At 37.9% G+C, this 25,433-nt stretch overlaps 1 protein-coding gene across 2 annotated transcripts in view; it reads right to left on the bottom strand.

The window, feature by feature from the left end:
- The window catches only part of SOS1 (sodium proton exchanger, putative (NHX7) (SOS1)), a 204,677-nt gene that overhangs the window by 165,285 nt on the left and 13,959 nt on the right, over positions 1 to 25,433 (bottom strand). The gene's annotated exons all lie outside the window — the stretch shown is intronic.

Below are 25,433 nucleotides of genomic sequence, written 5' to 3'. Positions count from 1 at the left end.
AAGACTTCATATTTGTGCTTAAAAAAATATCCAACAATATCTTGTGTACTCGTCAACAAAAATTACATAATACGCAAAACCTCATTTTGATAAAACTGGTGTCGGTTCTCATACATCTTAATGGACAATTTCAAATGGTCATGTTGTAAACATAGATCTTTGACAAAAAGGTATCTTTTTTATTTTCCCAAGAATACAATCGTTACAAGTGAAATCACTTTTACATAAGTATTTAACAAAAAGTACAACAACAACAACTACGCCTTCATCCCAAAACAATTGGGGTCGGCGATATGAACCAACAAAGAAAATCATTATGGGTCTTCCACATGAATCCTTCTCCTCCATTCATTTCTATCCAATGCCATGTCCTCGATGAGGTTCAAAGCATTCATATCCTTTCTTATCACCTCCATCCATGTCTTCCTAGGCCTACCCCGACCTCTTTTAACTAATATATTTTCCCATTTCTCCATCCTAACTGGAGCATCATTAGGCCTTCGTCAAATATGTCCAAACCACCGTAAACGATTCTCTCTCATCTTATTTTCAATGGGTGCAACGCCTACCTTCTTACGTATCTCTTCGTTCTGAATCTTATCTTTTATTGTATTTCCACACATCCATCTCAGCATACGCATCTCAGCTACACTCATTTTTTGAATATGATGTCTCTTGGCAGCCCAACATTCTGTACTATATAGTAAAGCAGGCCTAATAGTCGTCCTATAAAATTTTCCCTTCAACCGCAATGGCATTCTACGATCGCACAACACTCCAGTTGCACTTTTTCATTTCATCCACCCAACCTTTATCCTATGATTTACATCTCCATCAATTTCTCCATACTTTTGAATGATAGATCCCAAATATTTGAAAGAATCATCCACCGGTATTTCGTGCTCACCAAGCTTCACTACACTCCCATCACTACTTCGTTGCTTACTAAATTGACATTCCATGTATTATGTCTTACTCTTACTCAACTTAAAACCTCTTGCTTCCAATGTCTGTCTCCATAATTCAAACTTACCATTAACCCCAGCTCTAGACTCATCAATCAAAACAATATCATCAGCAAACAACATACACCACGGCACATTTTCTTGAATTGATCTCGTAAGCTCATCCATCACTATAGCAAATAGGAAAGGGCTTAAAACAGATCCTTGATGTAACCCAACCGTTATAGGAAAATTGGTTGTCACCCCTCTACAAGTGCGGACATTGGTTACTACTCCTTCATACATATCTTTAATTATACTAATGTACTTGAGAGAAACACCTTTCTTCATCATTGTCCACCAGAGAACGTCCCTAGGTACTCTATCGTAAGCCTTCTCCAAATCAATAAAAACCATATGCAAATCTTTGTTCCTCTCTATTTCTCTCAATAAGTTGTCTAAGAAGATGTATAGCTTCCATAGTTTATCTTCCAGGCATAAAACCAAATGGTAAGTAAAAAAAAATTTACAACATTTGGATGTCCAAATCTCTCTTGTCATACATTAATACCCTTTTGTTGGACAACATTACAAAAAAGGTTCTTTGGAATTTGAAGAGAATCGACATAGTATAGATCTCCCTTCCTAGAGCCTTCCCCAATCAACCTCCCAGACCGGAGATTCTGTATCCAACATTTGTTAGATGAAAATTTTATATCATACCCATGATCCGAGAGTTGAGAAACCGAAAGCAAGTTTAAGTTTAATTTTGGTATAAATCTAAGTTTTGGGATAAAGAAGCCTTGTTTTTTAAAATTTTCAATTCCTTTTACTTCAAGAGATGTTTCATCTGCAGTTGAAACAAAGGATAGTGAGAGATTGTTTGAGTGTTCGGAAAACATACTAATACTTGAGGACATATGAAATGAAGCACCCGAATCTAAAAGCTAAGACGTCTTACTGAAAGGTGAAGAGGTTGACATGGTAGCTCCGAAAATTGTTCCTTTAAGAAGGGGTTGAAGTGCATCCACAATTTGTTGTAACGAGAGAGTTTCATTTGAAGATGAGGAGCACTCTTCCTTTTGAGTTTGGGATATGGTAGTCATAGCAAGCAACTTCTTCCACTTTGGACAAATTGGCTTGATGTACCCCGGTTCGTTGCAAAAGTGGCACACAAGCTTGCTATAATCTCTCTTTCCACCTTGATCACTTGTACCTTGGCTTTGATTCTTGAAGTGGGGAGGTTTGTAGGTTCTTAAGTTGTTCCCCGGTCTTGAAATGGCATTAACACCTTCACTTTCTTCATGGTTGGAAGGTGTTGTTAGAACACTTGGGTTATTTTTTCTTATGCCCATACGAGTCTCTTCCCCACTTAGTTTTGTAATTATATCTTCAAGAAAGGGGGAAGTGAAAGAGGATAGAAGAGATGATCGAATTTGTTCGAATTCGGGCCTAAGCTCATTCAAAAAGTTAAAAAAGCGATCATCTTATAATTGTTTATGCCTAAGTTCAATAGCCTCTCCACTCCATTTGGTGTAACGATCCGAACTCATACCCCTTTAAAATGCAAAAAAAAAATAAAAATTAAACAAATGCGAAAATATTCCCAGAGATCCGGGGTCTTTACAGTTTCACTCCCTATAACGCCCCGAAATTTAAACCCAGAATTTTTTAGGATTTTTTTTTTATTTGAAGCGGAAACAACAAATGATTCCAGGGTTAAGTATTTCAGAACGATACAGGAAGGTAAAAGCAAACCACACCATTTATTTTTATTTCAATAATAACAGAATCCAACATCAGAGTTTCAAACTAAATTTTCCAATTAGAAAGAAAGTAGGATCGCCAGGGAACAAATAAATCAGTCTTGGTCAGCGCCTTATCCCGCATCGCTCATAGAACTACCTTGTGCCTGAAAATGATAGAAATTATAGGAATTAGACTACCACGTCTAAGTAGAAAAACTGTAATTATTCTTGCAAGTAGATCATGTGTCAGGTATGTGATGTGGGTGTCGTGTTTGATTTTCAGTCTATACCTAACACATAAAGAAGTCGATGCAAAAGTAATAACAGACATATATCTAAGTAGAAGGGTAGATTACGCAACTACAACAATTAAGCAGGTAAGGTATTAAGCAATTAAGGCATATTATGTAACCGAACTTACACTAACATGAATAACATCTATGTAACATCCATAATATGAATTCAAATAACTAATATATGCACAGTTTAGGATGTCGTTTCATCAAAAGCACCAAATATAAAGCACGATGAAAAAGTATGCAAATGTCTCTTTAATGACTCCAACACAGTGATACCTAACCGTTCTAGTTTATCTTTTCTTATCCCGCGGGTACACACGGGTCAAGGCAACCATCACAGAAGAGAACGTTCGGGGGTATATTATTCAAAGTTGTTTTATTAACCCGAACATTCTAACTGTGACTGGAATCCCAAGGGAGCGGCCAGTGACCGAGAGAAACTCCCAAAGGCCAAAACCAAAACAGGATGCATCCCTAACTTCTGCAGAAGAACAAAGAACTACCACCTAGGACAAATTGGTAGTCTGGGTCCCCCAACTCCGAGGACTGGGGACCAACGAGTCACTTTAGCTCGACACCAAAAATTATGTCCCCGGAGTTTTGTACCAATTACCCTCTCCAAGGTAAACCTGAATCTGATTGAGTAAAACTTTTCATTTAGTTAACCTTTCAGGGTGTAGGGGCATTTTTCCCCAACCCCGATACTATCACTGTAGTAGATTCCCAACCTTAGTCATTTTACCCAAGTGTATGAATTAACCCCATCATTTTCCATATTGTTTTCATAAACTCACTCAGAGTACTCCGGTGCCTTTAAACCGTTCAAGCACAAAAATTAATATTTAATTTTTCTTACCAATATAATTAAATCAAATCACGTACCTACATTAGGTACCTAAGCCGTATCGCCCATTGAGCAAGGTTTCCCAAACAACCCCCCTCCTACTAGAAAGGGATAACCATGACTTACTTAATCATTTACCTATTTAGGTTACCACTAGATTATTTCCTTTCTATTCACAATGCTCCAAGGAAAGAAATTCACATACTCGGAGTACAGGCAATATCCAATATCAATACCTAACATTTCTTTGGTATGTCTTACTCATTTTCTACATGAAGAGATCAAGGAATTATCTTAAGAATTCACACGATCATTGGTGTACTACTGCTACTCTAAGGTAGAAGTTGGAATGTAAGAGAACTTGCAGTTTTATGTGGAATCTAATAACAAAGACTGTAAAACCCATTCAGCTTATTTCAGTAATACAAACACAAGAAAGTTCGTGCACAAAAGAAGTGACAACTAGGTATCATTCAGCTAGCATACTGAAATTCTAAAATCCAACATACCAAAACATAACCTTTTTATGTGTATCACAATACAGGCCAAAAGAAAAAAAATAAAACTGTAAGCCCATTCTACCTATCTCAGTTACACATCCCAGGAAATTCAATGTACTAGATCACCCAATCATTACAATGTATATATTTTTTTTTGAATAATTAAGTATAGCATTGCATGCTGGGTTACGCAATAGACCAATAAATCCAACTAGATACTGTTCAGCCATATTAATTTAAGTATCATTTAACATTACAGTTCACTAAAATATAACATGTACAATAATTATTGGTTTAGCCAATTACTGTACTAAGTATAGCACAGCATGTGAAGTTACGCAAGAAACCACTAGATCCAACTAGACACTGTTCAGCCATATTAATTTAAGTATCATTTAACATTACAGTTCACTAAAATATGACATGTACAATAACTATTGGTTTAGCAAATCACTGTACTAAGTATAGCACAGCATGTGAAGTTACGCAAGAAACCACTAGATCCAACTAGACACTGTTCAGCCATATTAATTTAAGTATCATTTAACATTTCCGCTCATTAAATACAGTATGTTGTATTATGCTGAACAAAAACAAAAAAAAGAGAACAACCAACAGCTAAACATTCCTCCATGGTGTGATCCAGATAACTCGGCTGGACCCAACAACAAAAGCAGCTATCTGGTAGGTTCTTCCACAAGTTAAATTAGTAAAATCAATAACTCCTACACATATCCGTACACACAGTAGTAAGACATTAATGCTACCCGTAAAGAAAAATATTAATGGAAGGCATGCGGTATTCATTATTCAAGTATCCAAAATGATTTCAGCTATGATTTAATGCAATATCAACCCTAATTTGAAACAGTCATACACATTTCAGACTTGAAAGGATTGCAAAAGACCCACCGACTCTTAGTTAGAGCTTTCAATACCAAGGTCAAGAAAACCTGATTCAAACTAGGGTTTTCAATAAAAAAGAAAATAGATTTTTCCATCTAAATTTCGGTCAAAGTAGCTAATCCGAGAATGAAGGGTAAATCTTCAAGCAGCACACCCAATCGGTTAAAAACAAAACAGTCTCCCCCAATCTCCGATCTTATTAACTGTCTGGCAACAAAACCCCCTTTCTTTTTTTTTTAAATCAGTCGATTTGGGTTTTGGACATCCCGCACCCCACCAACCCATGATTAACCTGGAAAAAAAAATCACAGAAACCCTACCATTATCCGGCGAGGGTGTTGCGGCATCCACGAGAGGGGTCGGTCGGCCTGGACAGCACCACCACCGGCGAGGTCGGCTCTTCACTGTCAGGTCTCGAGCTGCGGCCTGGGATCGGAGGGAGCTTTGAGGTTTAGAAAGGTAGAAGAGAGTGAGAGAGAGAGAATGGGACAGCGAGAGAGGGAGACGAAAGGGTTCGGGGTCCCCCTTTGTAGGTGGGTGACCTTCCAAAAAGGAAAGAAGCCCGGCGGCTTCGGCTTCCCCCCCCCATTTCCAAATGTTAGGGTTCAAAAGAACCCTAACCAGCGACTTATCGGGGGGGTGGGGGGGGTTCCCCCTTTGTTTTTATCGGGCAGCCCTTGTATCCTTTTTACAGGGTGTGGGCCGGATCCGAGTCTGACCCGCGACCCGCACACGGGATCCAACCACATGTTGGATCCGGGTCTTATAAAAATTATGGATTCTTAATTGGATCCAAAAACCTCATTTATATATTTAATTTATTTCTTTTCTTATTACGTATTTTAATATTTAAATAGGTTTATCTTATAATATGGGTTCTGGATCCGAAACTTGGATCCGTGCCCAGATCCGCCCATTTTACTCCTAAAATGCTAAAAAATTTAAATGTAAATATTGCGGTTATTACACTCCCAATTGGATAACCACACACACCACAATAGAGCTTACACTTATTATCTATACCAAACCATACCATTATTCATTTATTTGAAAGAAAGAATGTTTAAGCAATAATTGCAAAAGACCTATCAGAGTTATTTTAATGATATAAAAGTAAATAAGAAAAAAGACGGAGCCACATTGTCCCTCTGTGAACCATCCAGCAAGAATGTGACACTCGTAACTCTCCCCAAAACCAGTTGCTTCACTGATCACATGCGGCTGCAAAAACTATAGAAGTAGGGTGTCAAAACCAAAATCCTGAGCACAAGTACTTCTAATGAAACAAGTGAGTATAACGAATACAAATAAGATTTCATGCAATCATTTAGAGGAAAACAATTATGACAACTTCATAATTTCAATTAAGCATTCATGCAACAGGGAATAATTTCTAAGCATGAAGAATCATTAAGCAATAGCATGGATCACAATTTAAATAAGCAGAACATTTAGCATGCATTAGAAATTAAACCTCATGCATTCACAATCATGTAACGATTAAGGGAACAGGTAAAATATGCATGTTTTAATGCTTAGCAGAAATATGCATGATTTATGTGCAATCCATGAACATTTCATTATCTTTCATTAAAGTTTCTTTTTCCATATGCATGCCCTATTAAATGCATACAATTTAAGTTCCTCTTTTTAATTACTGTTGCCCGCGGATACACCAAAAGGGTAAAATCCCTGAGATCAAGTTAGGTTCACAGGGTAACTTAACACACAATTTGTATTTTATTACTGGGTTACAAACTTAGCCCTCGACCGATATCAAGAAACAGCACCATCCATCGAAACATTAAAAAACAATATCTAATGTCGGGGACACTTGGAACAACAGCATCCACAAGTGTCACTTTTCTTGGTATACCAAAACAACAGTTGTGTCTACACACCACCCCCAGGCAAAGTGGCAGACTCTCGCTAAAACCGTGGTCAGGAGAAAAACCTCAATATCGGGTTCAGCGGCAACAACAACGCACACAGAGTTTTTTGTATCCTCACGGTTTTCCCAAACCACAACATCTAAGATTCTCACACTAAAGAAGGGACATCCAAGAAATATAAATTACATTGTTCTTTAGTTTCTTTTATCTAGTTATTAATTCATCTCTTTTACATTTACAATCAACATGCAGAATTAATAACATAAGCTTGCAAACCAGCATGCCAAGCTCTTCACGGAACCACCGCCCGTGGCAACATAGAAAAGTGAAATAAAATAGCAATATCACATTTGATTTTTTTGCAATGCATCAAAATAACTAAAACAGAGAGCAACTTGTTCTCGAGGCTCACCCAACCCTTGGTGATCCAATTGACCATCAATGCATTCATAAGCAAAAATCATTATTCACATGCCAATATGCATTCACTCATGAATCATCTCAATTGGGACAAGGGAACAACTCATGCATTTATGTACATTGTGAAACACACATCAATGCATGTATGAACATGCATTTGAAACAAACTTCATATAGTATGATGCTTAAGCACGTCACATCAAGTAAAAGCATATAAATAATTCCAAATCTTGACATGTCTCGAGAACCAAAATAGATGTGCACCACACCTTGTGGAAATTTATATGCACATTCAGAAATGCAAACATGTATCATGTACATGCCACAAAAATATTCATAAGCATGTCTTTGTTCAATTCGGATGCATACTCAAGTCAAATGCATACTTTTATTCATGAACCAGTTCCAATTAAAATATATGAACACGCACGCCATGAGGTACATGCCAAAATACATCAATTCCATGTATGCATATGCAAGCAACCTTGCACTAATGTCTTAATCAAGCAATAACATGTCGATTCTAAGCACAAGAGAAATATCATTCTTTCCTTGATTCACCTATAGCAAAACATGCATACAAGTATATAAGCATGCGAGTGCAATAATAATAAACTTTCATGATCCATGTTTTCAATACATGCACATGCGCAGAAAGAAAAACTAAATCTTTAACACATGTAAACCAGGGGATAACATGAACACTTTTCATATGAGAATATGCATATAGCCATATGCAATTTGGTGAGTCAATGAACTTGAAAACAATTTTGCAAACCTAATCACCACCTAAGCATTGATCTTAACTGTGCCTAAAAAAAATCAATTTTATAAGCATCGATCAAGTCATTCAAACTATATCCATCATGAACCCAATTCAAGAACAGAAAACGCAGATTAAGGTATATATATACAAGCATAAATCTTAATCATAACAAACAGAAATAAATCTCGATCATAACCCAATATGAGTTTGTTTTTGTATAAAAACCCCATACACAATTTTTATGTGTAAAGAACTGAAAACACCCATATAAAAGAGGATCTATGGATCCTCATCCATGTAATCTAGAGTGAACACATAGAATCACTCTTTAACCATGGATTTGCACTAAATATTGCATGGAAATCGAATCGGTATTCGATTTCTCACATGATTCAAAAGAAAGAACTCGTACATTTAAACCGATGCTTCGGAGGAAAAACTCAGGGATGCTGATGGCGAGGAACGGCTTAATCGGCATCGTCAGAGGGGTCTGCAATCAAAAATAACGATGAAGATTATCCAGAGAATTAATATAATCCTCATGAGGAAGATTGTTCAAGTGACGCAAATAGTGCATACAATACAGCTCAGGAGCCATTTTCTGAAGTATCTTTAACATGTCTTCAAACTCATCTAATTGAAAAAAATGCTTTGTTGTTCTCAGTCAAATCAGCTTTTTCTTAAACTGCCAATTTGTGCACAAGGCAAGGTGTCGCACACTAACTGCTCGTAAAAGACACGTGGATCCCCCTTGGTTTCACCGAAAAGGGGGATCAGGCAGATCCCAGCCGGCCAAACAACCATACAGAGGGGATTTGAACTTGCAACCTCTGAGCACAAGGAAACGCGCACTGGCTGCTCCCACCAAACAGGCTGAGGTTAAGGCAGACCCCTGCCAGTTATACAACCATTATATGGGGGTTCGAACTTGCAACGTTCAAACACAAGGTGACGTGCACTAATTCCTCCTGCCAGACAACAGACAACTGGAGCACCCCATTGGTTTCCCCGACAAGGGGAGGATCAGGCACGGGGGGCCTACCTGTTGGCTGGAACAGAAGGGGAAAAGAGCGGCAGGGGCCTCCAGTCCCCCCCCCCCCCCGGCCACAGGAGGGGTGGCAAGGGCGCCGCCGGCCACCTGTCGACCCTCAGCAAGCCCCAAAAAAAAGAAATCGAAAAGGGGGAGGGCACGACAGGGGCCTCCGACCTCCCGACGAACACAAAGTGGAGAGAGATGCAAGAGGGGGGGGGGGGGGTCGGCTTTCTGTCGGCCTCCTCACGGGCAACAGGGAGAGAAAAGAGAGGAACAAAGGCTCACCTAGAGAACCGGCATCGTCGGTCGGCGTTGATGGTTGCCGCACGCTGGGAGGGGAAGGCGATAAGGGAGAGGGAAGAGGAAAAGGCTGACGTTGTTGGGAGGTCGTCGACGGTCCCGCGGTTGCGCACGAGAGGGAGAAAGATGAACAGGGAAGCCAAGAGAGTGGAGAGAACGAGAGAGATGAGAGGGAGAGGGCAGAAAGAGGTACCGAGGGAGGAAGAGGGGTGAGACACCCTTTTGAAGAGGGTGACCCCCTCCTCTCCTTCCGAAAAGGAAGGAGGGGATAAACTTTCCCCAGCGGCTCCGCGCCCCTCCCCTTTGCCAGACTCGTGTTAGGGTTCCTTCAGAACCCTAACCACAGGTTTTTCTTCTTTATCGCTACACGAGTTGCGACCCAGGTCCGGGTTCGAAACCCTTGACCCGCGTTCCAACCGTGTGTTGGATCCGGGTCTTGCTTGAAATGCGGATCCACAGGTTGGATCCACTACCTTATATTTGTATATTTGTTTTTTTTTTGTTTTTTTTTGTTTTTTTTATAATGACATTATCCACTTTATGGGTCCTGGATCCGAGATTTGGATCCCAGACCCAAATCAAACCATTTACGAAAACATGTCAAATTAATAAATAATAACCAAAAGATTGTGGTTATTACATTTGGGATCAAGCATAGCAAGCTCATCCCAAATAGACGATAATTCTGCGAAATACTCTCTAATAGTCATTTAGTTTTGTTGAAGGGTCAAAGCCCTTTTTTGAAGATAATACTTGTGGGACAAATCCTTTGAAGTGTAGATCCTTTCAAGATATTCACACGCTTGAGAGGCTTTCTTGAACTTGATGATGTTGGCATTAATCCTTGTCTCAACGGATGAGAAAATCCATGACAGGATTTTGAAATTCCTCATCTCTCATTCTTCATATCTCTTACTATAGACTTCAAGAGCCTTGGCTCTTTCTTCTCCTTCAAAGATCTTTATTTCTCCTTGTTCTATCAATGCGATTTTAGGCCCTGATTCCGAAATCGAGCCTTGCACAAAGCCCCAAAGCCTTTTTTCCTTTAATATGGGCCTCCATGTTTCCAGCCCAAACGTGATAATTGGAGCCATTAAGTTTAAAACCAAGAGAGAAATGGAAATCTCTTTCACCCATTAGAGAGGAGAAATGAGAGAAAGAGACACGTACAACAAAAGAATTTTAGATCTTTTTTGGTAAAAGAGACTTCTAAAATATTGGATGAAGAGGAGAGTCCACGCCAATCACCAAAATTTTGAGGGCATGTTTTTTGAGGCATCCAAAAAAAATGAGGAACCACATGATCTTCTTTCTTCAACCTTGCTCTGATACTATGTGAAAGTGTCTTCAAAAAGGCACTAGGATCAAGACACGATATTCTTGATGGAAAACAAGGGAATAAATGCACAATAAGAACACTTAGAACACCTGTGCACAAAGGCACAACCCACAATATCTCACAAATGCACTAAAGCATAAAAATAAATGAAAAACTTTATTAGATTACACTTAAAGCTTTGACCCAAAGCCTTAAGAAAATACAAAGGAGAGGGGTTCAATTTATAGAGCATTTAGTGGGCCTTGGAGGGGCTCCACATGTAGTCGTTGGAGCCCCTCCAACGGTCACAAATGTGACCATTGGAGGGGCCCAACGACTATATGTGGGGCCCCCAAGGTACACAACAACAACTACGCCTTCATCCCAAAACAATTGGGGTCGGCGATATGAACCAACAAAGAAAATCATTCTGGGTCTTCCACATGAATCCTTCTCCTCCAATCATTTCTATCCAATGCCATGTCCTCGGTGAGGTTCAAAGCATTCATATCCTTTCCTATCATCTCCATCCAAGTCTTCCTAGGCCTACCCCGACCTCTTTTAACTAATATATTTTCCCATTTCTCCATCCATCTAACTGGAGCATCATTAGGCCTTCGTCGAATATGTCCAAACCACCGTAAACGATTCTCTCTCATCTTATTTTCAATGGGTGCAACACCTACCTTCTTACGTATCTCCTCGTTCTGAATCTTATCTTTTATTGTATTTCCACACATCCATCTAAGCATACGCATCTCAGCTACACTCATTTTTTGAATATGATGTCGCTTGGCAGCCCAACATTCCGTACCATATAGTAAAGCGGGCCTAATAGTCGTCCTATAAAACTTTTCCTTCAATCGCAATGGCATTCTACGATCGCACAACACTCCAGTTGCACTTTTCCATTTCATCCACCCAACCTTTATCCTATGATTTACATCTCCATCAATTTCTCCATACTTTTGAATGATAGATCCCAAATATTTGAAACAATCATCCACTAACCAAATTGACCCAATCACCCTCTCCCAAAGTTTCATAGTATGACTCATGAGTTTCATAGTGGGGCCCCCAAGGTACACAAAGTACATATATTAAAAAGAAAAAAGAAAAGAAATAAGAGAAAAATAAAAATATACAAACATATTAAAAAAGATGAATATGCGTAAAAAGAGGAAAAGATTAAAATACCCCTATGGTTGATATATATATATATATATATGAGCATTACAATGATAATGGATTACAATTTAACAAAAACTAGGGCATGTTAAGGAAAATTGTCAGTTAAAAGATGACCCTAGGTATAATCAGAAAACAGCACAGACACAGTATAAAAACCAAGGCAAAAGTTAATCTGGAGGTCAGACAAGTAGTTAGAGTAGTAGTAAAGGTCAACTACCTATAAATAAGCAACTATTGCTTGCAGCCCTTGCAAGACTTAATTTGAAGCAAAATGAACAAAGAGTGTGGTATCTCGACTCTCAGGTTGCTAACCACATCAAACAAAAGAGTATCTTGCCCTTACACCCCTCTATAAAATGGGCTTGCTAAGAGGAAACACTGTCATATAATTAAAAGTTCATTAGCTATGTTATATGCTAGTAGAACTGTTAAGACATATGTAATAATACATCTATATATATATATATATATATAAATATAGATGTATTCACCATAATACCCGATAGCGGTATTATGGTCTTTTCACAAGTACCCAATAGGGGTACTTGTTTTATTTCTTTTATTTTCCTGTTTTTTATTTTTGTTTTTTTTATTTTCTAAAATGTATTTTGGGATACCAAAAGGGGCCCCACAATGGAGTCATGGGGCCCAATTGTGACCGTTTGGGGCTCCCAACGACTCTATTGGGAGCCCCCTTTGGTCTCCCTTTTCTTATAAATAGGGGGATCCCCCCTTGTATTTGGCATTGCTTTAGAGAGCTCCTCTCCAATAAAAGAGATATTTTTTTTATGTGTGTAGCCTTATTATAAGGCCCTTCGTATATCCCTTGGTGGATTTCCTCTCTTATGCTTGTTTCATTTGTCCGTGTTGGACATAGTGAATGCTTTGGCATTCTTGGATTCTTCCACATACTTCATTACATGGTATCAAAGCCATACGATCTTCTAAGGTAAAATCGTCTCTCTCTACTTCCTTTCTTTTTCACATCTTTATTTTGTAGCAATGGAAGTCAAGATCGATCTATCATTCAAGCTCAATGGGAAAAATTACATGATGTGGGCATCCGCAATGGAGAATAATCTCAAAGGCAAGAAGCTTTGGGGTTATGTAATGGGAACTGTTCTGGAACCCCAACTTAAGCTCACAAAGATGGAAGAAGATCAAGAGAAAGCACTTGAAGGTGATGCTCGTCTCAAGGCTATAGAAGATTATCATCACCAAATGGAAGATTGGGAGAGCAACCATGCAAAAATCCTAGCATAGTTTATGAATAATGTCGAACTTAAGGTATATGCAAATATTGCAAAATTCCGCCAGGCAAATGAAGCTTGGTTTTTTATGAAGGGTATGTTTACCCAAAAGGATCTTGCAAGATCTTATTTTTTGCAAGAAAAAGTGAGAACCACAAAACAAGGCGACATGAGCATACAAGACTATTATAGTGCTCTAAATCCTTTGTGGGATGAATTGGCTCTTTTAGAGCCTAAATGGGTGGCTATAGAGGATGTGGAACTAAGACAAAAACAAATGGAACAAGATAGATTGTTTCCATTTTTATTTGGGCTTCGTCCCGAATTTGAACAAGTTAGATCCTCACTTCTCCATAGATCTACGTTTCCTCCTTTAGAAGAGGTTATTGCCGAGATTACTCAAGAAGAGACTAGGCATAGCATGGGTAAAAGCATAGATGAAGTTCTTGTCATATCTAAACCCGGCAATCATGTTAAAACATACAAACCACCTTATTTTGGTAAGCAAGGGAGTGGTGGAAGAAAAATGATTATATGTCATCATTGTTATGAGCCGGGACATATTAAACCCGTTTGCCCAAAGCTAAATAGGGCATTCAAGCCAAAGGTGGCTTCCGTTGAGGAATCATCCATCAAAGAAGATGACGGCAAGAACGGGATCTCAAAGATACTCTTGGTCAAATCTCCTTGGCTCTCCAACAAATTCTAAAGGCTACTTCTTCCACCTCTGGTGTCGCCATTGTCTCATCATCACCTCCCGGTACGTACTCTTGGATTTTAGATTCCGGAGTCTCTTTTCACATGACTCCTCATGAAAATGCATTAACCAACGTGCACACCAATTCAAAAATATCTTGTGTCTCTACGGCCGATGAAACTTTTCTCAAAATAAATGGTATTGGAACTCTTGATTCTAAAAATGTTCAAAATTTTCTTGTTCCAAAAGTTAGAATAGTTCCTAAATTAAATCTTAACCTCTTTTCCATTTCTCAAATTGCCGACTATGGATGTGAAATATCTTTCTCATCCCAAGGGTGCTTTGTGCAGGATCTCCGGTCCGAGAAGCGGATTGGGCAAGGCCATAGGAAGGGAGTGTAATGAAATATGCGAAAAAGAAATGTATGTCCTACAATGGACATTCACACATAGAAATCAAAGAACAAGTCCAAAAGAGGACATACACAAAAGCCAATAATGGCTAGAAAGCATAAAATCTTATAAATGCACTAAAGGGCTTGAAGAAGCCACACCTTACAAAGGGGGAGACCCCACTTATTTATAGGCAAGAGAGGAGTGAGAGAGGGTTTAGAGAAAGGAGAGAAAAGGCACCATTGAGAGACCCAACAAGGTGTCGTTGGGCTCCCAACGGTCACAATTGTGACCGTTGGGGGCCCAACGACTCCTTGTTGGGGCCCCCAATGAAGGTGCATTTAATGCACAAAAAAGAAAAAGAAAAAAATAAAGAAAAAGGAGAAAAAGGAAAAAGAAAAGAAAAAGGAAAAAAAGGAAAAAGACTATACTGCCCCTATTGGGCGATTTTACGGAAATACCCCTTATCGGGTATGGGTGAATATATTTATATATATATATATATATAAATATATTGATTACATGTATATTTTAACACCCCCCCTCAAGCTTTACGGGGATACAACGGAAAGCTTGTTGAGAAGAAACATGAAACGAGGAGTAGAAAGAGCTTTAGTGAAGAAGTCCGCCAACTGGTACTCGGATGTGACGTAGGGCAGTGCTATGGTTCCTTTTAAGTATTCATCTCGAACATAGTGGCAGTCCATCTCTATGTGTTTAGTCCGCTCATGGAAGGTGTGATTGCTTGCAATGTAAATGGCACTTTTGTTATCACAACACATCTTCGAAGGGGTGGAGATGATTACGCCCATATCATTGAGGAGACTTCTAAGCGATACAAGCTCCATGGTTGTAGTGGCCATTGCACGATATTCCGCTTCAGTTGAGGATAATGACACCTTTTGCTGCTTCTTGCATCTCCAAGAGATCATAGAGTCACCTAGGAAAACACAAAAACCGGTAGTTGAGACTCTATCATTAGGGTTTCCTCCCCAATCAGCATCAGTATAAGCAATTAAATCAAGAGATGATGAAGAGGAAAGAAAAACTCCCTTAGTTATGGTGTTTTTAATGTATCTGACTATTCTTAAGACTGCACTCATGTGCACAGATGTAGGTGCATGTTGAAACTGACTGACTGAGTGAACTGCATGAGCTATGTCTGGCCGAGAGATGGATAAGTAGGTCAGGGCCCCAACAAGTTGCCGGTAGGGAGTAGGATTCTCGAGAAGTGTTCCATCTTCCAACCTTAACTTTGCATTGATGACCTCAGGGGTGTCTGCCTTCTTATCATCGGAAATGCCAGATTTGGAACAAATGTCAGCAGCAAGTTTCATCTGAGAGAGAATATACCCTCGGGGAGAGTAGGCAACTTCAATACCTAAAAAATATCTTAAGAGACCAAGGTCAGACATATCAAAATTTTCTTTTAAAACTTTCTTAATATCATGGATTCCTTGTTCATCACTGGAATCATCAACATATAGTAGTAGAATCACTACTGAAGATCCTGCACTTTTCACAAACAACGCAGTGTCAGTATAACATGAACGAAAATTCAAACTAGTCATTACACTGCTAAATTTGTCATGCCAAGCTTTCGGAGCTTGTTTTAACCCATATAGTGCCTTTTTTAGCTTAAGAATTTTGTTTTCACCAATAGATACTCCCGGTGGAGGATCCATATAGACCTCTTCACTTAATTCGCCATTAAGAAATGCGTTCTTAACATCCAATTGATAGATAGGCCATTTTTTAACGGATGCAACTGCAATAAGAGTCCTAACACTAGTCATTCTAGCTACGGGAGCGAAGGTTTCTTCATAATCTATTCCGTACTCTTGAGCATACCCTTTGGCTACCAACCTAGCTTTATAACGTTCTAATGACCCATCACTTTTAGTTTTAATTTTGAAGACCCATCTACATCCAATAGACTTCTTTCCAGTGGGTAATGAAGATATTTCCCAAGTTTTAGCCTTTTCAAGGGCACTAAGTTCTAGTTTCATGGCTTCAACCCATTGAGGAATGTTTTTGGCTTCATTATAGTGTGATGGTTCATGATAAGAGTGTAATGCAATTAGGCATGCCCTATATTTAGGTGTTAGGGACTCATAGGAAACAAACCTATTTGGTGGATTGGAGATCCGGCTAGATCTCCTTAAAGAGGTTTCTTCTATGTTGGAACTTTGAGAATATTTTTCTAACGCACTAATGGGAGTTTCTTGACCACGCCTAGCATAGGTTTGAATTAACCTATTTTCAACATCATTACTTCCATTTTCAACATTACTAAGAGGAGTATCCTCTAAATCATTAGAAACATCCTCAACGTGGGGAGTCACATCTTCTTGAGAGAGAAGATCAAATAAGAAAGCATATTCGCTTTCATCAATATCTTTATTTTTCTCAAAACCGTTCTCATTTTCTAAAAAGGTAACATCTTTGGATACATATAGTTTGTTGCTTTTGGGATCGAAGCACCTAAAACCCTTTTGATTTTCTCCGTATCCTAAGAACACACATTCGATAGCTTTGGGAGATAACTTATCTCTTTTATGTGTAAGGACAAAACACTTACACCCAAAAATTCTTAATCTATTAAAATCGGGTGTTCTTTCAAAAAGTTTTTCATATGGAGATATATTTTGTAGAGATGAGGATATCATCCTATTTATCAAATAAGTAGAGGTTAAGGCGGCTTCGGCCCAATAGCATTTTGGAATTTCTTTGGAAATGAGAAGAGTCCTAGAGGTTTCCAAGATATGTCTATGCTTTCTTTCGGCTAGACCATTTTGTTGGAGAGTCCTAGGACATGACCTTTGATGACAAATTCCATTGGTTTCCAAATATTCTTGAAATTCATTTGATAGATATTCTCCACCGGAATCGGATCGAAGAATGGAGATATTAGTTGAAAATTGATTTTTGACAATCATATGAAACTTTTTAAAAAAGTTAAAGACTTCGGATTTTAGATTGAGAAAATATATCCACACATATCGAGTGAAATCATCAATGAAAGTAACATAATACGAGTATCCTCCTTTTGATATGACCGGAGAAGGACCCCAAACATCCAAATGAACTAGTTCAAAGGGTCTTTTTGACACAAATGTTCTCTTTGGAAAGGGGGTGGATTTCATTTTTCCAAAAATACAACTCTTACAAACAAAATGTTTCTCATTACAAAATTTCTTTCCAAAAGGAAAGGAGTACATTTTTGAGAAGCTTGGATGTCCAAGTCTTTGATGCCAAGTTTCTATATTTTTATCTTGGACATGATTACAAAATGAGTTAGTAGGAAGTTTCAAATTGGTCATGTAGTAGAGATCTCCCCTCCTATGGCCTTGCCCAATGCGCTTCCCGGACTGGAGATCCTGTATAGAGCAATCTTGGGTTGAGAAGGAGATTTCACATCCATGATCACATATTTGAGAGACAGATAAAAGATTTAAATTAAGTTGAGGTATTACTCTTACATTTGGCACAAAAAAATCTTTTAAAAAATCTAAGGTTCCAAAACTTTTAACTTGTAAAGAGGTACCATCGGCGGTGGAAACATAGGAATTTTTGGAGTTGCTACATACATTGGATAGTCCATTTTCAATAGGTGTCATATGAAAAGATGCCCCAAAGTCAAGAATCCAAGAAGACGTACCTGGAGGAGAAGAAGAGGCAATGGCGGCTCCCGAAGTTGATGGTGACTTGAGTAGGATTTGAAGTGCTTCGGATAGTTGAGCAAGGGAGAAAGACTCTTTCCCTTTCATTGGCTCCTCCTTCTTTTGCGGGATTTCTTCAATAATAGCAACTTTACCTTTTGGAGGTTCATTTATCTTTGGACAATTAGGTCTTATATGACCCGGTTCTTGGCAATGATGGCAAATGGCTTTCCTATAATTGCCATTATAGTTATTTTGCCTCCCAAAGTGTGGAGGCTTGTAGGTTTTCATATGATTACCGGGTTTAGTCACGGCAAGAACTTCATCTCCTCCTTTAATCATACCAAGACGTGTTTCCTCTTGGCATATTTCGGCTATTGCATCTTCCAAAGGAAGTGGTTTGGATCTATGAAGAAGGGAGGACCTCACTTGTTCATATTCGGGCCTAAGCCCATGTAAAAATTGGAAAAAGTGTTCTTTCTCCATTTGTTCTCTTCGCATTTCCACATCTTCACTTGATACCCATTTAGGTTCAAGAAGAGATAACTCATCCCACAACGGGCCAAGAGTGCTATAGTAATCTCTTACACTCATTTCACCTTGCTTAATGGTACGAATTTTTTCTTGGATAAAGAATTGACGAGCAAGGTCTTTTTGGGTATACATACCTTTCATAAAGAACCATGCTTCATTTGCTAGGCGGAATTTAGCAATGTTGGCGCAAATCTTTAGCTCCACGTTGTTCATGAACCATGTAAGAATTTTTGCATGCTTACTTTCCCAATCTTCAACCTTGGATTGGTGATCTTCAATAGCCTTCATGCGAGCATTTCCTTCTAGGGCTTTTTCTTGATCACCATCTATTTTCGTAAGTTGAAGTTGAGGTTCCCTAATGGTGCCCATAACGTATCCCCAAAGCTTTTTACCTTTGAGGTTGTTCTCCATGGCGGCGGCCCACATCATGTAGTTAGTACCATTGAGCTTGAAGGAGAGATCAATCTTTTGTTCTCCTTCCATTATATAATCAACAATGGAGGACAAGCAAAGAGAGATAGAACAAGACAACTAGCAATATGAATCAAGAGCACAACCAAGGCTCTGATACCATGTAATGAAATATGCGGAAAAGAAATGTATGTCCTACAATGGACATTCACACATAGAAATCAAAGAACAAGTCCAAAAGAGGACATACACAAAAGCCAATAATGGCTAGAAAGCATAAAATATTATAAATGCACTAAAGGGCTTGAAGAAGCCACACCTTACAAAGGGGGAGACCCCACTTATTTATAGGCAAGAGAGGAGTGAGAGAGGGTTTAGAGAAAGGAGAGAAAAGGCACCATTGGGAGACCCAACAAGGTGTCGTTGGGCCCCCAACGGTCACAACGACTCCTTGTTGGGGCCCCCAATGAAGGTGCATTTAATGCACAAAAAAAAAAAGAAAAAAATAAAGAAAAAGGAGAAAAAGGAAAAAGAAAAGAAAAAGTAAAAAAAGGAAAAAGACTATACTGCCCCTATTGGGCGATTTTACAGAAATACCCCTTATCGGGTATGGGTGAATATATATATATATATATATATATATATATATATATATATATATATATATATATTGATTACATGTATATTTTAACAGGGAGATCTTTATTTTATGGATAACTTAATACTTCCAAATACCTCATTTTGTACTTATGTTCAAGACAAAAATATTGAAACTTAGCATAAAAGGCTTGGACATCCAAGTTACTCTTAAATGTATTTTTTTCCTTTTGGAAACAAGTTTTGTAAAGAAAAAGATATCAATTGCAAAGATTGCATTTTTGGAAAAATGAAGTCTATTCTTTTTCCTATTATAACCTTTGTGACAACAAGACCTTTTGAATTGGTACATTCCGATGTATGGGGACCATCTCCGGTTCTATCCAAAGGTGGTTATTCATATTATGTTACCTTTATTGATGATTATACTAGATATGTGTGGATTTATTTTCTTAACCTTAAATCGGAAGTTTTTAACTTCTTCAAAGAATTTCATGCAAAAGTTCAAAATCAATTTCAAAGTCAAATATCCATTCTTAGATCTGATTCGGGTGGAGAATACTTATCAAATGAGTTTCAATCATATTTAAAACATGGCATTTGTCATCAAAAATCTTGTCCAAGAACTCCTCAACAAAACGGCCTAGCGGAAAGAAAACATAGACATATTTTAGAAACCACTAGATCTTTACTCATTTCTAAAAATATTCCTAAAAGTTTTTGGGCCGAAGCCATGTTAACCTCCACCTATTTAATCAATAGAATGCCATCTTCAAAATTGAACAATATCTCTCCTTATGAAAAACTTTCCAATATGACACCCGACTACAATCGTCTTCGTATTTTTGGGTGTAAATGCTTTGTCCTTTACATAAAAGAGATAAATTGTCACCTAAAGCAATAGAATGCGTATTTTTAGATGAAAATGGATTTGAAATATTGGAAAAACCAAATGAAATTGATTATATGTTTATCAATGATCTTTTAGAAGATTCAAATGATGACTCTTTGAGTCATCCAGAATTTTTAGAAAATACTCATGATTCTCATGATAATGATGTATCACCAACTAATGGTGACAATCTCCAAGTATACACTCGGCGTGAGGAAGCACAACCTATTAGTGCCTTAGAAAAATTCTTGCGGCTTAATGAACCCCTAAAAGAAACCTCCCTTAGGCGATCTTCTAGAGAATCAATTCCACCTAATAGGTTTGTCTCATATGAAACTCTTTCACCTAACTATAGAGCTTGTCTAATAGCCTTGCATTCTTACTATGAACCTTCCCATTATAATCAAGCAAAAAATATTCCTCATTGGGTTGAAGCAATGAAAGTTGAACTAGATGCTTTAAATAAGGCTAAAACTTGGGAAATAGTTCAACTTCCTCCAAATAAAAAAGTTATAGGATGTAGGTGGGTCTACAAAGTCAAAACAAAAAGTGATGGTTCCCTAGAATGTTATAAAGCTAGATTAGTTGCTAAGGGATATTCACAAGAATATGGCATCGATTATGAGGAGACTTTTGCCCCCGTGGCTCGCATGACAAGCGTTAGAACTCTAATTGTTGTAGCATCATCTAAGAAATGGCCTATATTTCAATTAGATGTTAAAAATGTCTTTCTTAATGGTCAGTTGAATGAAGAAGTATATATGGACCCTCCGCCGGGAATTAGTGTTAACCAAGGTCAAACTCTTCGATTATTAAAAGCTTTATATGGCCTTAAACAAGCCCCTAAGGCTTGGTATGATAGATTTAGTGCTATCATGTTACAATTGGGATTTCGTTCATGTTATACTGACACTGTTCTTTTTGTTAAACGTGCAGGTAATAGTATCATCATCCTTCTGCTTTATGTTGATGATATGATCATCACTGGCAATGATGAAAGTGGTATTCTTAATGTTAAAAATATGTTAAAACATAATTTTGATATGTTTGATCTGGGTTTTCTCAGGTACTTTCTTGGTATAGAAGTAGCATACTCTCATCGAGGGTATATATTGTCACAGATGAAGCTTGTTGCAGACATATGTTCCAAATCTGGGATTTCAGATGACAAAAAGGTGGAGACTCCTGAGGTTATCAATGCTAAACTACGACTGAAGGATGGAGTTCTGCTGGATGATCCTACGCCCTACAGGCAACTCATTGGCTCTATCACCTATCTGACTATCATCAGGCCTGATATTGCTCATGTTGTGCACTCTGCAAGCCAATTTCAGCATGCCCCTACATCTGTGCATATGAGTGTTGTGCTTCGGATCATTCGATACATCAAAAATACTTTGACTAAAGGGTTATTCTTATCCTCACTCTCTTCCTTAGATTTATTGGCTTATACTGATGCTGATTGGGGAGGAAACCCAAATGATTGAGTCTCAACTACTGACTTTTGTGTTTTATTAAGAGATTCGCTAATTGCTTGGAGGTGCAAGAAACAGCAGAAAGTCTCATTGTCTTCTACTGAAGCAGAATACAGGGCTATGGCAACTACTACAATGGAGTTTGTGTGGCTTCGAAGTCTTCTTCAAGATATGGGAGTCGAAATTACCAGTGCTTCGAAACTTTGTTGCCACAACAAAAGTGTCATCTATATTGTCAGCAACCACACCTTTCATGAGAAGACTAAACATATTGAAATGGACTGTCACTATGTACGTGATGAATATCTTCGTGGGACAGTTACACTGTCATATGTCACTTCAGAATATCAACTTGCAGATTTCTTTACCAAAGCCCTGCCTGCTCCTCGCTTCTTGTTCCTTCTTGGCAAACTTTCGGTCATCTCCCCGTAAAGTTTGAGGGAGGGTGTTAAGACATATGTAATAATACATTTATATATATATATATATAAATATAGATGTATTCATCATAATACCTGATAGGGGCATTATGGTCTTTTCACAAGTACCCAATAGGGGTACTTGTTTTATTTCTTTTATTTTCCTGTTTTTTATTTTTGTTTTTTTATTTTCTAAAATGTATTTTGGGATACCAAAAGGGCCCCCACAATGGAGTCGTTGGGGCCCCCAACGGTCACAATTGTGACCGTTGGGGGCTCCCAACGACTCTATTGGGAGCCCCCTTTGGTCTCCCTTTTCTTATAAATAGGGGGATCCCCCCCTTGTATTTGGCATTGCTTTAGAGAACTCCTCTCCAATAAAAGAGATATTCTTTTTATGTGTGTAGCCTTATTATACGGCCCTTCATATATCCCTTGGTGGATTTCCTCTCTTATGCTTGTTTCATTTGTCCGTGTTGGACATAGTGAATGCTTTGGCATTCTTGGATTCTTCCACATACTTCATTACAAGAACTCCTTTATATTTTTGGACAAAAGCATTTCACTCAATTGTTCACATTATAAATATGTTGTCCATGAAGATTTTGAATTACAAATCTCCTCACTATGTTTTGTTGCAAAACATATTCAAAAAGAAAAAGGGAGCAATCTGGAGTACTATCAGCTATGGTTAAGTGAAGAGTTATTTTCAACACCCATTTATGATTTTTAAACACAAGGAGTCTCAAATAATCTTGAACAGCATATGGAAGTTCCTATTACTGTTAAAGAAAATGCAGCTGCAAATGGGAGATATAAAGGTTGAGTTTACACTCAAAGAGGCAAAGAAACAACCAATGTAAATGACAAACAGCAAGTCCAAAATGTAAGCAATGATGAAAAATGCAGCCAGCCAACACCATGAAATCATGCCATAGCCGGAGTTCAGAAGGTCAAATAGGGTTAAGCATCCTATTGAGAGATGAGCAAATAATGAAAACTTCAGCAGAGACCATCAAGTTTTTCTCATGCAAATAGAGAAGCAAGAAGAAACAATTTCTTATTTTCAAGTTATTAGAAATAATAAATGGATTGAAGCCATGAATGAAGAGATCATAGTATTGCATGAATGTCAAACATGGGAAACAGTTAAAAAGCCTCCAAATAAAAATGTGAATCAAAATGGGCTTATAAGATTAAGTATAAACCTGATCGTACCAATGAAAGGCATAAAGCTTGTTTAGTTGCTAAAGGATTTAGTCAAGAACATGGTATGGATTATGAGAAGACTTTCAAGCCTATGGTTAAAATGAGAACAATAAGAATCATTTTATTTTTAAGAGTGGATCGTGGTTGGATCCTGAATCAACTTGATGTCAGGAATGTATTCTTACATGTAGACTTAAAATAAGTTTGCATGAAACAACCACGATATAGCAAAAATAATTCAGTTCAACATGTGTGTAGACTTAAGAGAGCAATATATGGCAGGCTTCTCGTTCGTGGATTGAAAGTTTCTCTTTGAAAATACAAAAACATGGTTTTTACAGGTCATTTTTTTATCATTCATTGTTTATCCACAAAGGTAAAGGATATATGACTGATGTTCTTATATATGTTGATGACATCATTGTTACGGAAAGCTCAAAAAGTAAAGTGTTGAACAATTGTTTTAAGATGAAAGATCTTGATCAATTGAAATACTTCTTGGGAATTGAAGTTGATAAAAAGAAAGATGGGTTAATCCTAACTCAATATAAGCATATTGCGGATCTTTTGTGTAAGTTTAGTACGTCAGACGATAAACTTTTTCTAACCTTTGTTCCTATGCATCAGTAGTTGAGTATTAATGGTGGAGAATTGTATAATGATTCAACTGAGTACAGAAGTATTGTGAGAATGTTATAATACCTTACCTTTACTAGGCCTGATGTTGTACATGCAGTAAAGAAAATGTCTCAATTTATGCATCAGCCAAGGATCACTTATATAGAAGCAGTGAAACGAATTTTAAGGTATTTGAAGGGTACCCTAGGAGATGGGTTGTTTTATAAGAAAATAAGTCATAAGGTAGATTTATTTGTAGTTATGGTCTATTGAGATGCAGATGTAATGAGATATTGCGGAAATATAAAGAGTGCATGCAAGCACTTACAACAATGAATAAAAGAGACAATATCACAAGTCCACAAAGGGACAATACAAGTAGAAGCCTTTAAGAAGGCAACAATATAAAAAGCCTCTTATTGAGAAGAGAGAACGCTCTCAAGAATGAATATACACAAGGGGTTCACCCCTATTTATACAAGAGGGAGAGGAGAAAAGAGGAGGGCCAAAAGGCCTCAAAAGAAGAGCCAAAAGGGGGCTCCTATGGAGTCGTTGGGAGCCCCCAACGGTCACAGGGGCTCCAACGACTCTATGGTTGGAGCCCCTTTTAGGTTCTAAAAAATACAAAAATAAAAACTAAAAAATAAATAAAGAAATTTACATTTAAACAAAATAGTTGTTTTCTAAAACAACTATGTAAAATTACAAAAATGCCCCTATCGGGTATTGATGTAATATATACATATATATATATATACATATATATATATGAGGTACATTTTAACACCCCCCCCCTCAAACTTTACGGGGAAAAGACGGAAAGTTTGCCAAGAAGAAACATGAAGCGGGGAGCCGGAAGAGCTTTATTAAAGAAGTCCGCCAACTGATATTCTGAAGTGACATATGATAGAGCAATTGTTCCACGAAGGTATTCATCACGAACATAGTGGCAATCCATTTCAATATACTTGGTACGCTCATAGAAAGTATGATTGCTTGCAATATAGATAGCACTCTTGTTGTCGCAACATAATTTCGAAGCTTCGGTAATATTAACCCCCATGTCATTAAGTAGACTGCGAAGCCATACAAGTTCCATTGTTGTGGTTGCCATCG

Source organism: Nuphar pumila, chromosome 17 (assembly GCF_984573655.1).
Source record: "Nuphar pumila chromosome 17, dmNupPumi1.hap1.1, whole genome shotgun sequence".
NCBI lineage: Eukaryota > Viridiplantae > Streptophyta > Magnoliopsida > Nymphaeales > Nymphaeaceae > Nuphar > Nuphar pumila.
The sequence above is the reverse complement of the archived record's forward strand: the minus strand, read 5'-3'. Positions and strand labels throughout refer to the sequence as shown.